The 16,071-nt window shown below is 50.1% G+C and overlaps 1 long non-coding RNA gene across 1 annotated transcript in view; it reads left to right on the top strand.

Annotated features, from left to right (window-relative positions):
* LOC141917981 (uncharacterized) overlaps positions 1-14,549 on the top strand; it is a 105,999-nt gene extending 91,450 nt beyond the window's left edge. Inside the window, exons 2-3 of the long non-coding RNA XR_012621536.1 lie at positions 14,164-14,283; positions 14,486-14,549. This is a non-coding gene — a long non-coding RNA (uncharacterized LOC141917981). The remainder of the gene's footprint in view (positions 1-14,163; positions 14,284-14,485) is intronic.
* Positions 14,550-16,071: the final 1,522 nt, after the last annotated feature.

Here is a 16,071-nt window from a genome sequence, read left to right as displayed (position 1 = left end):
AAGAGTTGTCAGCTTCTGTAACAACAGGGAATGTATTTGCAAAGTAAATTTAGCCTTATTCCATTTAGCCTTGTTTAAGGAGATGTAAATTAATATTTTCTTCCCCTTCAGCTAACTGACTGACTAGACTTTTCTTACAAACAGTTTATCTAAAAGTCACTGCATTACCTGGCGTAGGCACTTGTTGGCAACTAAAGTATCGGGAGAAACACCTGTCTGATGACACGCTGGGCATGTATGTTCCTCACATTCCAGTAATGCCGTTCTAATACCTGGGTATAATCAGAATCATCAAAACAGGTTTTAGCTAAACTAAGGACATTGTTGGGGTTCTAATCAGTTATAAAATCCTGTAGATGGTTAATGGGTGAATATGGTCCTGAATTGAGAGCATGAAGCTATGAATGTTCAGCAGTGTAAAAAATTTCTAGTATGCAGGAAACAGCTGCCCAGTTTTGATATTTCACTATTGTAACATTTGAAGATGCAGAGTAGGCCGTGTCCTGATGTTTTGACTAGTCAGTTCTCCACTGTCTAGCACAGTGAGAAGTCCCCAACCTCAAGGTTCATGAATAAGACACATCTCCAGAAACCATTAGTAGGTTCAAGTTCTGACGGTTTTAACCAACTCTCCCGTGGAGAAGAATGTGGATTAAATGCCCAACGAGCCATTTGCTGCAGACCACAGTAAGTCACCAGCGTTGGCTCTATAGTTTTGTATGAGAGAAAGGACTGTGCACAAGCTCAATGCATTTGATAACTAATACTGTACTCAGCTGCAGCATTACGCACTCTTCTCGTACTCATCCTTCCGCATGGAAAGAGGATTTAACTAGATGCATAAAAAGGGAAAAAAGCCTTCTGCCTTTGGTTTTTCCTTTCTACAAGAAGAGTCCTTTCCTATTCGGGGTATACTTAAATATTAAACAGAGCTGGTAACAAAGGAATGTTATGATCTTTCTGCTGTCAGAAGATCAGGTGTGATGTTTGCAATTAACAAACACGGGAGTAACACTTATATTCGTCACAATAACTGTTTCCACAGCAGGGAGTAACAACTGCGCTGGTCATGATTTCTTTGCAAATGAAACATAAGAGCTCCTCTGGAATAGGATCATCTGAGGAGGAGGAGGAGGAAGAGGACAGCTCCTCGGGTAAAAAGGGAGGCTTTTCATAAAGTTATGAACATGAACTGTATGATGGCTTCTTAGCATCTATATTTGGACACAGACATGCAAACTGTCCATCAGCTGAATTCCAAAGCCTGGGGCTTAATTGCTGGGCAATTCCCCAAGGAAAAAATACCTATCAAAAGCCAACAGTAAGACAGAAATCTCTTTCTATTTCATATGGTAAAAAAATACAGTGAATCCTGGAAAAAGGAATAGATATTAGGCAGGGAAAGCCTCTATAATTCTAGGGCAAGCAACAAAACCTTTAGTGCTTTGATTACTTTTTAAATTTATTTCATAAAAATAGTTAGAGAAACACGGAAACATTTGCAATAGCAACACTTGGGTCAGTTTAAAATCTTGCTAATGCCAAAGTACAGGTCAGGAAAAACTAAGGATGTGGGGAGGGCACTGTAGGTCTTTTTATTTTCATACACATTTACATACATCTTTATACACATACATACATACACTCCACAACGCCAAACAGCTCTCTTAACTATGTCTGCCAGTAAACTGAAATAGCAGGCAGGAAGGATCCACGTCCACACTAAGACAGTTAGGCACGTAGTGAACTAAGATCTCTGCAACCAGTGCCATCTTAAAGAAGGAAAAAAAAATCCAAACCAACCCAAAAACCTGAAGGGAACCATCACTGTGCACGTCATAATGAGCATGAAATGATTTTAACCTGAGGCTACCCTGCTCTAAACTTTATGCATCGTTAACATTTCCATATTTTTAAAGCCTAAGGTAATTATTTTCAATGACCTACTTGTAGTGGCAGCCTAAGGGGCATTCTGGAGAACAGCACAGCGTCCACAACTCCTACACCACAGCGCAGCATGATTAAGCACTAGATTTCTAGGGGGAGAAAAACAAAAAAACACCAGCACTCGTTTACTCAACTGAAAAGCTTATTACCTACACTTCCAAAGCAACAGGCAACAGGAATCCCGAAGGCAAAGCAAACCAGACCCATCTGGAATACTTTGTATTCTCTGCTGGAGGTTAAAAATCTTTCCTTTCGTATTATAAAGGATAAACAGCGTTTGGATGCACAGAAACTGTTTTTAGAGTGACGTCTGCAGACCTCTGAGTCACGAATTAAAACGTCTTCCTAAAAGGTAACAGTCTGAGAGCTTCCTCTGGAGGGAATGGGGAAAAAAAAAACAACACAGACAACAAACCAACAACAAACAAGCCAACCAGAGAAGGAGGAAGCGAAGCAATACCAAGGGGTTTTTTTCCAGAGGTAACAAAATCCTGAGAAAACACGATGTTTGTGCTATCAGAATAAAAATCCAAAAAGAAATAAAATAGTTCACCTTTCCCTTTGAAAAGCTGCTTTTGAGTCAAGATCTGCTCTTCTTCTCTCCCAAGCATGAAACCCCTGTTCAGCTTAAGACTGTTTTCAAAATACTAAGTGAAGTAGAAATTAAGCGCACACACTGAAACATGTAGAGAAACTTATTCAAAAAACCCCAATACAGCAGTACTACACTGGCTAGAAATCTTTTAAGTGTTCCGATGAAAAGGCGACTTATTTTTAGGAAATAAAATGTTTGCAGCCAAAACCAACAGATAATGTTCCAGTCAAATGGAAGGTTTAAAACTTTTTGGTTTTAAACGATGTATTAAAAATAGCTGGAGAAGGAAACGGGGACAGAAATGAAAAACCATTCAGGGGGTCAACTGTATAGATTGTCACCATGCAATCTCAACACGACAACTGCCGATCATCTATTCAGAACAAGCCAGCCCACAGTAGCACACTCCCTGGCAGAGCAAGGACCCTCTCCCCTCTCACAGGCTCGAGCAAGGAGTGCTCACAGTGTTTCGGGCTAAGGCCCAGCGAGCAGAAGGCAGCTTTTCTGTCAGACAGAGCAAGGCAAAAGGATCTCGTAAAGCAACTTGCAGTTTCTTGCTCCCCAGCCCCTTCTTCAACTCCTCGTTCTTCTTCTGGTGACATGAAGGCAAAGCACGTCCTGGCCCTCTGAGTCCATGCTGCAGCCTGCTTCTCCCTAGAGCAACAGCAGGCACCTGGGATTCCCCTCCAAAGCCATTTACACACAGAAATCAGCTGAGCAGTGTATTGTGGAAGCATAAGCTGCAGCAGACATGACTTAGAATCAGTTATTTTTTGTCCATCATGACAAAATAAAACCAGCAATTCCTTCCTTTATAGTAATTCTCCTAAAGAGTCGCTCCCAATATCTGTCACGTTTTTATATCACAGGAGAACAGATGCAGTCAAAAGAACATTTACCCTAACACGAGGACTCAGATCTACGCAAGCAGGCACGGGCAGCTCCCAGTTTCATTGAGTGTACACAGCAGCACTTGGTGGTGAAAGCAGAGTCACCACGGACACCAATGAGAACTTTTAACACCAGCCTTTTTTTAGGGTTTGCTTTGGTTTGGTTTTATCCCTTGAACGTGAACTAGGAAAGTCTATCTACCAAGCAAAAGGGAGCTGAACCAAAGGCTGCCGAGCATCCAACAGCTGCATCCACTTTGAAGAGCTTTACGAATTCTCCAGCACTCTACCCCCTGGTTTCTGGTGACACAGCCTGAAGCAGTGTTTAAACAAATGATCCAGCTTAGCACCTGCCCCTGCTCTGAAGAACAGCAATCTCTTGCCTCACGACCTGTATTTTACATAGACTTGGGCCATAAACAAATACAACAGATGGAGAAAAACTGAAGACTGACAGCAACTGAAACAGAACTATTACTTTTCCATCAACCAGTTAGAAAAATAACTTCTGTGCTTACATAACGGAACACAGGAACTAACAAAAAGGCCTTCTGTTCAGAACAGATCAGTGTGTCTTCACAAGAAAGTGATTTCAACGACTTCAACTTAACAAAGTCAGCGTTATCATTAGCAATGCACCTTTCCTGAAGAGGAAATCCTTGTCTTTTTCAACTGTCAACTGCAAGAGTGTGTCAACAAAACAAATAAACAAACAACCCACACCCCAAGAACTCTCTTTAGGTTATAGATATATAGATACGACATGTCTTCATAGATGACAGCTGCATCAATTTATACTTCAGGTCCTTCTCCTCCAGGAACCAGCTGGTGCTAGTGCCATAGATTTGAGTCTCACAAACCCACACCTGACAGGTCTTGCTTTACAACAGTTTTTAGCAGATGGAGACTTCATGGTAGATCACAAAAGTGATTTTTAGATTCAGTAGTATCTTCCTCTCCCAACAGAGGAAGTCAGTTACCGCCAGAGAAGTGCAGGCCAAAAAAAAAATCTCCAAAACGCAAAGAATGTTTAACAAAACATGAAGGAGTGCCTAGATAACACACATCCTGGTTTTTGTCTTTGTTATTCACTTCAAGGAGATGAGTCTGTCTAGAAACACTACAGCTCGTTTTTAGGACAAAGAACATGCTCCCTTCCGTGAAGAATTTCTCCAATTGCCAATTCTTCCCCAGACTGTCTCTGCACTGGGAAGTTGGTCTCCTCGTTCCAACTTCTATGGCTAAGCAGAGCCCAAAAACTAAGAGCGAGCCCGAGCCCTTCTACAGGCAGCAGGGAATAAGTCAGCACAGCACTTTCCTGTGAAGAAAGTAAAGAACTGAACAACAGAAAAGGAAATACAAAAGGAAAAACATCAATAAGGGAAAAGAGAATAACCATTCCTTTTACTGATATATTCTTAATAATTAGCTGAGCACTTCTAAAGACAAAGAGCTTTGCTGCTTTTGGCACCAAAGTAAGGAAAAGTCTAAAGCACAGTCCTCCTGATGTGGGAAGATGTGTCCCTCAAAGAGACACGAGTTGTAATACCGAAACATCTCTACGTCTTGCTGGAAATTTGCACGCTAAGAATCACCAGCTTCTGCTTCAAGAGAACACACCAGCAGCTTCACTGGACGGTAGCAATTTCACCCCATACAAGAAGTCAGAACATGCACTATCCTTTTAGGATGCAGCACAGTCATTTCTGAGACTTTTGTCTGCTTTGGTTAAGTCAAGATGGCACGTGCTCAGACACACAGTGAGGAGGTGCAAGGTAGCTAAGACAGCAAAATGGAAATTATTCCTCATTCACACAGAGCCAACTTTGACTCAAGTCAGTCCTCCTCTTCTCTTCCCACAAATTAGGAATACCCTCTGCAGGAAGGCCAGACTTTGCAGCCATCCATGCAGACAAGCAAAGAACTACCATGGGTCTGCTTTTGTCGTATTCAGGAAGTTGCAGAATTCAGCTTAGGGATGCTTAATCACAGTATTTCATGACTGTTTCAGCACTGATCTACAGACATCAGCACACAATAAACTAAAAATCACGGCACTTCTGATTTGGTATAATCCAACAGACCTCCAGATTTCTCTCCTGAGCATGTAAAGGTACAGCTCTCCGGGCATTGCACGGTACCACAAGCGCCAAATGACTCGACGAGCTTCTAAGCATCCAAACTGCTGCAAACACATTTCTACGTACAGTAATGGATGAAATGTAGATGCATTCCACCTCTATACTTATGCACGCAAGCACGCACGAGTTAAAAGCCACTGTATGAGCTGGCCTACAGAGTGGGTAACAAAGGCAGTGATTCCCTTGCACACCTGAAAACCGAAAAACACTCACCAAAATAAAATTAAGGCCACACACTTCTCGTTTTATTTTATTTTAAACTGTAACACGTACCAAGTAAGGCAACCACATCACTCTTCCAGCATCATTCATACACACATACGCCCTGGAAGCTACTTGAAAGTACCTCATGTAATGGAAGGGTCTGGAAAGCGCAGCTTGAACTAGCTGAACTCAGTTACTGATCAGCTTACAGGTACAGAAAATATATGCCTGCAGCCTTTTAACAACAATGACTTACCACTGTTACGTTATTTCCATTTAGCAAAATCTGGTCCAGCTTTGTGATTCTTCGGCCCTCAAGTGGAATCTCACTGAGGCAGCGTTAGAGAAAGTGAGTATGAACACAGAAGCGGGGACAGCGAGTCCAGTTTTGATTACAGAACTGACCTAAGTCTCTCCATTAAGACGAGTTGTTGCATTTAACAAATAAATTAGCCACACTGCAGCATAATCTTGATAGATTGACCAAAGAAAGCAAAGAAAGCTGCCCGGCAACTAGAAAGATCCATTGTCCTTTTCTGCTCAGTACATAGAGGTATAGAGTCACCCTCTAAATCTTGGCAATTTCTTGAATACCACCAATACTCAAAAGAGCTTTCAAATAATAACACAGCATGACAAATTAATAAATACTTATCCTGAAGTCTGCAAACTCTTTAAATCTTTGCCCAGGCCTCAAGCAAATGGTAACGCAAACAAACTGCTGCAAAGTTCAACACACAACCCATGCAAAATTAAGCCTACAAATTAGGAAGCTGACTACAAGTAGAAATCATGCACCAGCTACTCTATGACGTGGCTGTCCTGCATAGATCACCCCCTAGAGTTTAAGTCCAAGGTATAAACTATTCAGCTGGCAAGTATTCCTAAAATACAAACCCACTTTGCTTATAGATCTTACACAGTACTGTTCTTCAGGCCACCAAACATTAAACAGCAACAAGATGCAGAAATAACAATTAGAATTCTGCAATGCCTTCTAACACCACATCTGAAAATCCAGTTTCAAGGAAAATAAGGCCCGGAGTTTTAAAGGCAAAATGTTTGTTTTCATTTCATACTGAACAGTAGCTTTATCTGTAAAATCAAAATATCAGAACAATACAACTGATCCCTACAAAAAGGTTCTAGTCAGTGCACTCAAACCTCTCAAAAGCAATGTGGGAATTAAGCCAAAGCATAAAGCCAACAGCCTTAAACATTCCCACCAAAGGAGACTGACAAAGCCATCAAATCCTAGAAGCATTCCAACAATTTATCCCTCTTCGTCACAATATGAATGCGTGAACCTGTGCATTTCCCCACGAGTTCTGTAAATAAACCAAAGGTACAAGAGACTGTCTTACAGAACGCACATTTTCCCAAACAAAAGCCCTAACGCTGCGATGGCAGAGCAGTAATTGCCACAGACGCTGGTAAAAACACAGAAACAAGGTGGGGCGGCGGGGGGAGACACACACCTGGTGCCAGGTTTATTGTACGGGATGTCCCACTGGGGCTCACGGATGGGTCAGCAGCAGAGGGTGTCACCGATTTCCAGAGCTGTGGTTGCCCTGACCGAGTATCAGACTCAGCCACAAGCACCGTAGTAGCATAAAAGAGACAATCCCTGACCCAGAATAATCATGAACTGTGTTATCAGCATGAACTCAGATGAAGACTCAGTTTTCACCATGAACTACTTTATCCTTAAGGATCACAAAAATTGAGCAGACCAACTTCAGACAACAGGCCAAGGCTAGAAAGGGACACACTAAAACAGTCAGAGAGATTCTGGCTGTAGTGATGGAATAAACAAGTCAGAAGCATAACGCATCTGCCATTTACTTTCCAGAAATCCTCAACAACAGACAATTATTCCACTAACCAAGGGCTTTTCTACACAATAACCTCTGCAGCCTGGGGCAATGCAGCCGTGCATTCAAGTACATGCACACCCAGTGTGCGCAGGCTTGCAGCTGAAACCTTCCCATACTTCTCTCTTCACTGCTGCTGAAACGTTTTGACTCCCCAACCCTACACTCTGGTTCTGCAATAATTCCACATACAGTCAAACTACAGTTTCAGGCACATCCCTTTGCCTGCCCAGGATGGAATCCCCAGAGTGCGACTGTTCCCAATTCCGTTTTTCCCGTAGGAAACAATGGGATAGAGAGGAATATGTGCAGGCGCCTCAGCAATGCACACAGCTGAACCACACAGGAACAGCTGGTGTGACGTGGAAGATGGTGAGACAGAAGCGAGACCACTGGGGTTGTCAGCTGCCAGTTCAACACCTGGTAATGACAGAAGTAGTAGAGGAAATTCTAACTGCTTTTAATATACCAAGAAATAACTGCTACTTGCCTGAGCTTTAGAGTGGAAAATCCCTTTATAACACAAAATTAAACTTCATGATGTCCTGGTGACCCCGTGTGACCCATCTTCAAACAAATCACCATTCTGAAACCTCTCAGCTGCTTCTCCTGTGACACTGAACACCTGACAACTCTTTCACTCCCAGTGGTCCTGCTGCCTCTCCTGATCCATCACATTTTCATCAACACCTTCTGAGCCTGCTGCTCACCACGGTCAGTGAAGGATGAAGGAAAACAGGACCATGACAGCAGTAACCAGGGTAGGGTATTAAACAACTGACAGCAGAGCTCTGAAACAGAAGGGACAGACAGCAAGGCATTACTGTGCACAAGCTTTCACAGTGCAGACGCAGTATAGACAGGGTAAGAATCTGCTCCCCAGCTCTGGAAAACCCAATCCCCTCAGCAGCAGCACTACTGACACCTGCAAGCTTCCTTCCTTAAGTTCTAAGGACAGAGGAGCATCACCTGGATCCAGATGCAGCCCACCTCTGACTACTGCCATTCTGAGGTGTTGCATTTTTCATATCGATCAGCAAGAACTTATAAAGCAAGATTTCAGTTAACTGTCCTAAAACCTAAATCCCCAACAGGAATTGCCTCAAAAGGTCGATCAGAGACGAGCCGGCTCCACCTGCTGCATCACCTCCCCTGACCACCACACACAAAGCTCAAGACCTCCCCAGCCTGTCCCAGCCAGCGCCCCAGGAAGGTGCTGTCAGACCTCTCCGCTCCCCTGACAGCCCCCCGGCCAGCTCCCCGGAACAGGGCACACACCGGCTGCAGGCCGCCAGCCAGCCTTAGGGACAGGGAGTCACTCCAGGAAAACTCACGTTTTCCCCGATGACCAGGTTCTGCTCCGACCCCGAGCTACCGCCGCGAGCCCACAGCACCCTGCCTCTCCGCAGCACCCGAGGGGTGCAAACCCCGACCCGGAGCAGACACCAGCCCTGTCCCACCTGCTTCACACGGCATCCCTGCAGCCACAGGCACCTCCTGAAAGGGGGGAACCTGCGAGAGCAGTTTTTAAATGTGTTTCCACGAAGACCAGGCAATTACAGAAAACAGATTTCCCAGGGAGAAAACCAGAGAAAAGGAGGAGGAGGAAGTCGGTCTGCCTGGCTACATGAAATTGGGATGAGAACAAGCAGAAATGCAGGGCAGAGCAGAACTGAACAGGAGCTTGAAAGCGACGGGAAGAAAAAACAGGCAAGGTGAACTACACCGGTGTTCTGGACAGGAGCCTGGTTTTGTTTAAATCTTGATTAATTCTTCCTTAGCAATTATTCTGATGATTAATTCTATTTCCACACAGGCATTTTGTCAACATTTAAGAAGATGCACAGGAGACCCCAGGAGAAGCCCCAACACTCACCTAGGAACGAGGTGACGATCTGCAGACCGACAGCACACCAGGCGGGACAAGCTTGCAAAGAAGAACGGTGGCAACCAGTTACATCACGTTTACAGCAATCCACAGCTACATGCAGTGAAAAGCGACTATTTAATGCAGAGCTGGTGCAGAGCAGAGAGGTGGAGGTGAAGGAGCAGCTGACGGGGGAGGCTGAAGCAGTGCCACCCACGGCAGGAGCTCTGCCGGCTGTTTGCAGTCTCAGAGCAAGTGGTGCTGCCGGATTTCGCAACCAGAAGCACTCCCAGGAACCCAGCACACAGAAACTTGTCCTTTAATTACTTTTCAATTACTTCTTGTACCTTCATTGTGTGAGACTTCTGCTCTGCCTGCAGATGTCAAGAGATTCTTTTCTGAAAGCTGCGCAGGGTCGTTCCAACTTGAAACAAACAGGATTTGTCTTTTGGGAAAGGTGCAAATTAGAAGCTCTGCACAGAAACTGAGCTTTGTCCAGAAAGCCAGAGGAGCAGCAGGACTCTGCAAAGGGGCTGGGCTGCAGGACAGCCCCCTGCTCACCCCGCGCCCCCCCCCCACCCCCCATCTCTCTCAGCTCTCGCCCTCGGGCTTAATGCCGGTTTCTGATCAGCACCTCCTGGCTCTGGTGACTGGCACCCTCTGAAGCACCACTCTGAGGTGTTTCCTCAGATTGAACCCACCCAACCCAAATCACCACAGAGAGCAGAAAATATTATATGCGTCACTTCTTTCACACTTGAAGTAAAAATAAAGGGCTAAAACTCACTTTCCCTGGGGTAACCTGACAGATAAACCCCGCAGACACAACAGACCCTTACAGACAGCAAAGACCCACCAAGTTCAAGGTAAAAGGACAAGCACAGTCACACATCAGAACGTCTGAACAGCCTGAACTGTGACAACAAACATTTTTTTTCAAAAAAATCAGAACCATGAAAAAGTTTGGGTTTTTAGACCAAAGCTTCCCCTTCCCTGGCGATCCCACCACCCTCTCCAGGGAAATCGGCCCCAGCCCCTGCACTCACCCACTGCTAGGCCGGAGCCACCACCACTGGTGCTGGTGCTGGTGCTGGTGCTGCTGGTGCTGGTGCTGGTGCCACCTTTGCAGGAAGACTGTTCATTCAGCCATCCAGAACAAAGCGAGTGTTTTAAAAGGAGGAATTCCCACTTGCTGGGTGAACCAAACTCTCTTCCTGGAACACCCCTCAGTGCAGACCACAGAGAGCTGGAGGACCTCCTGCCTAGGCCGCCTCACTGCAGACCATAAGCCCTTGCAGACTGTCAGCAGGAAGTAGGCCCTGTGGGAGCCAGGGGGACCCCCGGGGGGGCTCCAGCACGTTGTCCCTCCACAGCACCTGCCCACACTCCTGCCTGTGCCGTGAGCGGGGATTTGGGACCCGGGGGGATTATTGGGGGGGGTGTTATTGGGGTTCTGTGGGAGTTGTGGGGGTTATTGGGGCCCTGGGGGGGGTTATTTGGATCCTAGAAGAAGTGTAATGGAGTCGGGGGGTGGGTTCCTGGAGGGGTTTGGGATGGTTATTGGGGTCCTTGGGGGGGTCTTGAGGGAGGTATTGGTGTCTGAGGTGGGGGGATTGGGGATGTCCTGGAGGGGGTTCTGGGGGAGGTACTGGGGTCCTGGGGGTGTTTTGAGGAAGGTATTGGTGGAGGGTCTTGATGCTTGGGGGGTGTTATTGGGGTCATGGGGGAGTTCAGGGGGTTATTAGTGTCCGGATGGGAGGGGGGGTTGTGTCTAATGGTCTCCTGGGGGTGGTTTCTGGGGGAGATATTGGGGTCCTGGGGGACAGTAATGGGGTGCAAGAAGGGTCCAGTGGGGGCTACTGGGGTACTGGGAGGGATCTTGTGGGGGATAAACCCCCCTATAACATTTCAAACTACCTCTTATATCCCCCATATCCCCCCAAACCACCCCATATCCCACCAAATCACCCCCAAACCCCCCATATCCCCCCAAATCACCCCAAAACACCCCATATCCCCTAAATCAACCCCCAAAATTCCCCATAACCCCCCAAACCCCATATCTCACTAAATCCGCCCAGATCACCTCAAAACTCCCCATATCCTTCCAAATTAACCCTTATATCCCCCATATCCCCCAAACACCCCCATATCCCCCAAGTCTCCCCCACATATCCCATCCAAACCCCCCATGTACCACCAAATCACCCCCAAAACTCCCCATATGCCCCCAAATCACCCCCATATGCCCCCAACCCCACCATATACCCCCATATCACCGCAAACCCCCCATAAATCCCCAAATCACCCCTAAAATTCCCCATACACCCCCATATCCCCCAAAACCCCCATAAACCCCAAATCACCCCCATATCCCTTCAACCACCCCCATATCACCCCCAAACTTACTATACCCGCTAAACCTCCTCTATATCCCCAAATCAACCCACAACCCACCCATATCCCCTAAATCACCCCCCAAACCTCCCCATATGCCCCCAAACTCCCCCATATCTCACCAAATCCCCCCTAAATCCCCTATATCTCCCCAAATACACCCAAATCACCTCAGAACCTTCCCATATCACCCCAACCCCCCCTTATCCTTCCAAAATACCACTTCTATCCCCCATATACCCTCAAACACCCCCATATCACCCCCAAAACCACCCATATCCCCCCAAACCTCCCCATATCCCACCAAATCACCCCCAAAACCACCCATATCCCCCCAAATCACCTGCCATATCCCCCCAACCCCTCCCATGTCCCCCATATCCCCCCAAACCCCCCATATATCCTAAATCAACCCCAAAACCTCCCCATATGGCCCCAAACCCACCCATATCCCCCCAACTCACCCCCAAAACTACCCATATCCCCCCAAATCACCCCACAATATCCCCCCAACCCCCCATATCCCCCCAAATCACCCCTAAACCCCCCCTTATGCCCCCAAATCACACCATATCTCCAACACCCCCCATATCCCCCCAAATCACCCCAAAACCCCCCATATCCCCCAAATCACCCCAAAACTTCCCCATATTCCCCCATATCCCCCATATGACCCCAAAACCACCTGATATCCCAACAAACCACCCCAAAATTCCCCATATCCCCTAAATCACCCCCAAAACCTCCCCATATGCTCCCAAGCCCCCCATATCATCCCAAATCAGCCCATGTACCCCAAATCACCCCAAAACTTCCCCAAATACCCCCGTGACCAACCTCCACTCCAGTGACCCCCACACACACCAGGGTACCCCCCGGACACCTGGGTTCCCTCAGAGTGGGGCTGGGGACTCCCCAGGTGCCTGGTTCCTCCCAAGACACCCCTCTCTGTCACTCTGTGTGTGTGTGTGTCTGTGTGTGTGTGTGTGTGTGTCCCAGGCACCATCATGACGAGGGCTGCGGGATCCTGACCAACGGGCAGTTGAACTCCAGTTCAGCCTCGAGGAGCTGCAGGCTTTAGTCCCCTGCCATGTACAATCCACACCACCCTCGGCTGGTGTGTGGCCCAGGGGAGGGGTTGGAATCACACCGAGCACCAAGCGGCCCCGCAAGCAGGGGGGGAATTGCCCCACCACAGCTGCTTCTCCCCTCTCGTGTAGACTCATGAGGACAAAGCCCGCACATCTTGTTCAATAGTTACTATAGTGTTCACAGTCACGTCCTTGGAGAGGCTTGAAAAAACCACGCCTGGATTAAGGCCAAGCACACAAGTATTTCCATAGCAGTTTTAGATAGGACCAGGTACCCTGAACGTATTGTTATATTGGATGAGAAGAGGGGCTCCTGTGTTCATGGAGGTGCTGGGAATGCCGCAGCACGTCCTGGAAACATGAAGGAACGAAGGTCATTGGAACTAGGCGTCAGCATGGAGTCAGCAGGAGAAACCCTGCTGGCCCCACCTAATAACCTTCTGTGGTGAAATGACTGGCTGGGGAGACGAGAGGAGTGCGGTGGCCACTGTCCACCCAGACGTGAGGAAGGCTTTCCGCAGCGTCTGCCAGAATAGCCCCGTGGAGACGCTGAAGCAGCGTGGGCTGGCTGAGGAGAGGGGGAGGTGGGTAGAAAGTGGCTGACCAGCCAAGGCCAGAGGGTGGTGAGCAGCGGCACCAAGTGCAGCTGGAGCCTGGGAGCCAGCGGGGAAGCCCAAGGCAAGAGGCATTGCCAGCAGGTGGAGGGAGGGGGGGTCCTTCCCTCTGCTCCGTCCTGCGCTGGGCTCCCCAGGGCAAGAGAGGCGGGGCCATGCTAGAGAGGCGGGGCCATGCTGGAGAGAACGCCCAGCCCGTGGCCCCTCCCACTGTCCGTTGGGGTCGGGCTGTCAGTCAGTTGGAGCCAACAGCCCCCAGCGCCGGCAGCACGGAGCTGTGCTGGCACGGAGCGGCACTGGGAGGAGGCAGGGTCTGGCCGAGCAGCGCTGACCAGGCTCCGGCAACCCGCTTCCCATCCTCGCTGTCACCGGCTGGGCCGCATCCTTGGTGCACAGCGAGGGTCCTCCTGTCCCGGGCAGGATGGGCCAGGCCAACGGCTGCTGTGGCTCCAGGTGGGCTCCCCCCATGGCTCGGGGACAGAGGGGCACGTCCGGGCCCCGCAGCAGCGGCCTTTCTGATGCCTGCCGTGCTCTGCTCCGCAGGGACTCTCTCGCCGATGCAGAGCCGGTGCTGAGCGCAGACGTGCAGCTGACCCGGGGCTGCAAGAGGAGCGAGAGGCGCCTTCTCCTCCTCCAGGAGGAACTGGTGGTCACCAAGCTGCAGTAAGACCCTCCGACCCAGCTGCCCTTGCCCCATCCCTGGCCCCAGCTCAAGGGCTGGGACACCCTGGCCCCCGGCCCCGGGACCTGTGTGCTGGATGCACCAATGCCCGTCCCAAGGGCAGGGGGGGAGCAGGGCTCTGCCCGGGGTGGGGCACCCCAAGGAGGCCACCTCCAGCTCACTGCCTGCCTCTGCTCTCTGCAGAGGTGGCACCACCCTGCGCCCACAGCTCCGCCTGGCCCTGGACCAGCTGTGGGTGCTGAGTGACGGGAAGGAGGCGGCATGGGAGGAAGACGTGGAGGGTGTCGGCAGCCGCGAGGAGAGGAGCTCCCTCATCTTCCTCTGGCCCAGGGGCTCCTGCACTGCCACTTTCCAGTGAGTCGTGGTGCCACATCCCACGGCCGGGCAGGAGAGGTTCCTGTGAAGGGCCTCTGCCCTCCGTGCAGAGCCTGGGCAGGGAGCGGGCAGCACGCCGGCAGGGAGGGATGGGGGGCATTTCTGCGTCCTGCATCCCCTGGTCACCTTTTGATCCCCAGAAGGGAAGGGCCAAAGCAGGTGCTGTGGCAGGACAGAGGGAGCCAGGGTCTGGGCAGTGGCTCTGTCCCACCCCACGGGGCTTCGTCCTGCCCGTGTGTCCTTCCCCACGGGGCAGGGCTGTGCAGGCGTCCACCTCTGCTCACGGGCTGGGGGGCAGCGGGGCCTGACGCTGTTTCTCCTCTTGCTGCAGCTCCCAGGTGCTGAAGGAGCTGTGGGTGCAGACATTGCTGGGGTAAGCTGGGGGGTGCTGCAGGCACAGCCAGATGGGGGAACACAGCTCCCCAGCTGGGGAGAGGTGCCTCCGCGGCTGCAGGCAGCTCTCGGGGAGAGCTGCCTGATGAGAGAGAAGAGGCGGCTTGGGGCTCACCCAGCTCTCTCCCTGTCCCTTCCTGGTGCACAGGACACCCGACAGAGCCAAGAAGCCCCGAGTAAACCTTGTCCCGTCACTCAAGCTCCTGGAGAAGGAACTGAGCCGCCGCCATGCCGTGAGTGTCTCTCTCGCCTGGGCGCCGTCCCCAGCACTGCTTCTCCAGCCGAGCAGCACAGGCATCACTGCTCACCTTCTGCCACTGCTTCTCTCTTACCAGGGGAGGCTGTTCAGCACCAGGAGCCTGGAGAGGCTGGTGGAGGGCCAGGCAGAGGTGAGAACGGCTGCCTTTCCCCTCTGTCTGAGCTGGGGTGCAGGGATGGGTGTGCAGTGGGGTGAGCTTGCAAGGGAGGGAGGGAGAGAGGGTCCCTTGGTGCAATTCGGGGAGTGGGGAGGGTTGAGGAGCCACCAGGAATGCCGGCATATCCTCGCTGGTGGCACTGGGAGGAAACCTGCCACATGGGGCAGAGGGCCCGTGAGGGCAGAGGGTCCCCACTCCGCGGTGCTCAGGCTGCTGGTGCCGGGTTCTTGCAGGCTGATCTCAAGCAAGGGCCTCCGACGGTCCCGTCTAGCAGTGAAGGGGGACTTTGCCACTCACCAGGTGAGTTTGGAAAAAAAAAGCCCCTCCTGCAAACGGCTGGGCTGTGCTCACGTGTCCCTTGAGTGTCCCCATGCAGGTTGGGCAGCCCGAGGGAGGACGTCAGCCGGAGAAGGAAGGACAGCGCTGGGCAGTGGCCGATGGACGTGGCTCTGCAGCAACACACAGCCTCTGGTGCTGCCCACAGCCTGGAGGAGGACAGGGCCAGGACTGGGCCAGGCTGTCCCAGGCTCCCAGGAGCCCCCGAGCCGGAGCTGTTGAGCTGGAGCCATGGTTCCAGCTGCCGGC

This window comes from Strix aluco, chromosome Z (assembly GCF_031877795.1).
Source record: "Strix aluco isolate bStrAlu1 chromosome Z, bStrAlu1.hap1, whole genome shotgun sequence".
In the NCBI taxonomy this organism is placed as follows: Eukaryota; Metazoa; Chordata; class Aves; order Strigiformes; family Strigidae; genus Strix; species Strix aluco.
The sequence above is the reverse complement of the archived record's forward strand: the minus strand, read 5'-3'. Positions and strand labels throughout refer to the sequence as shown.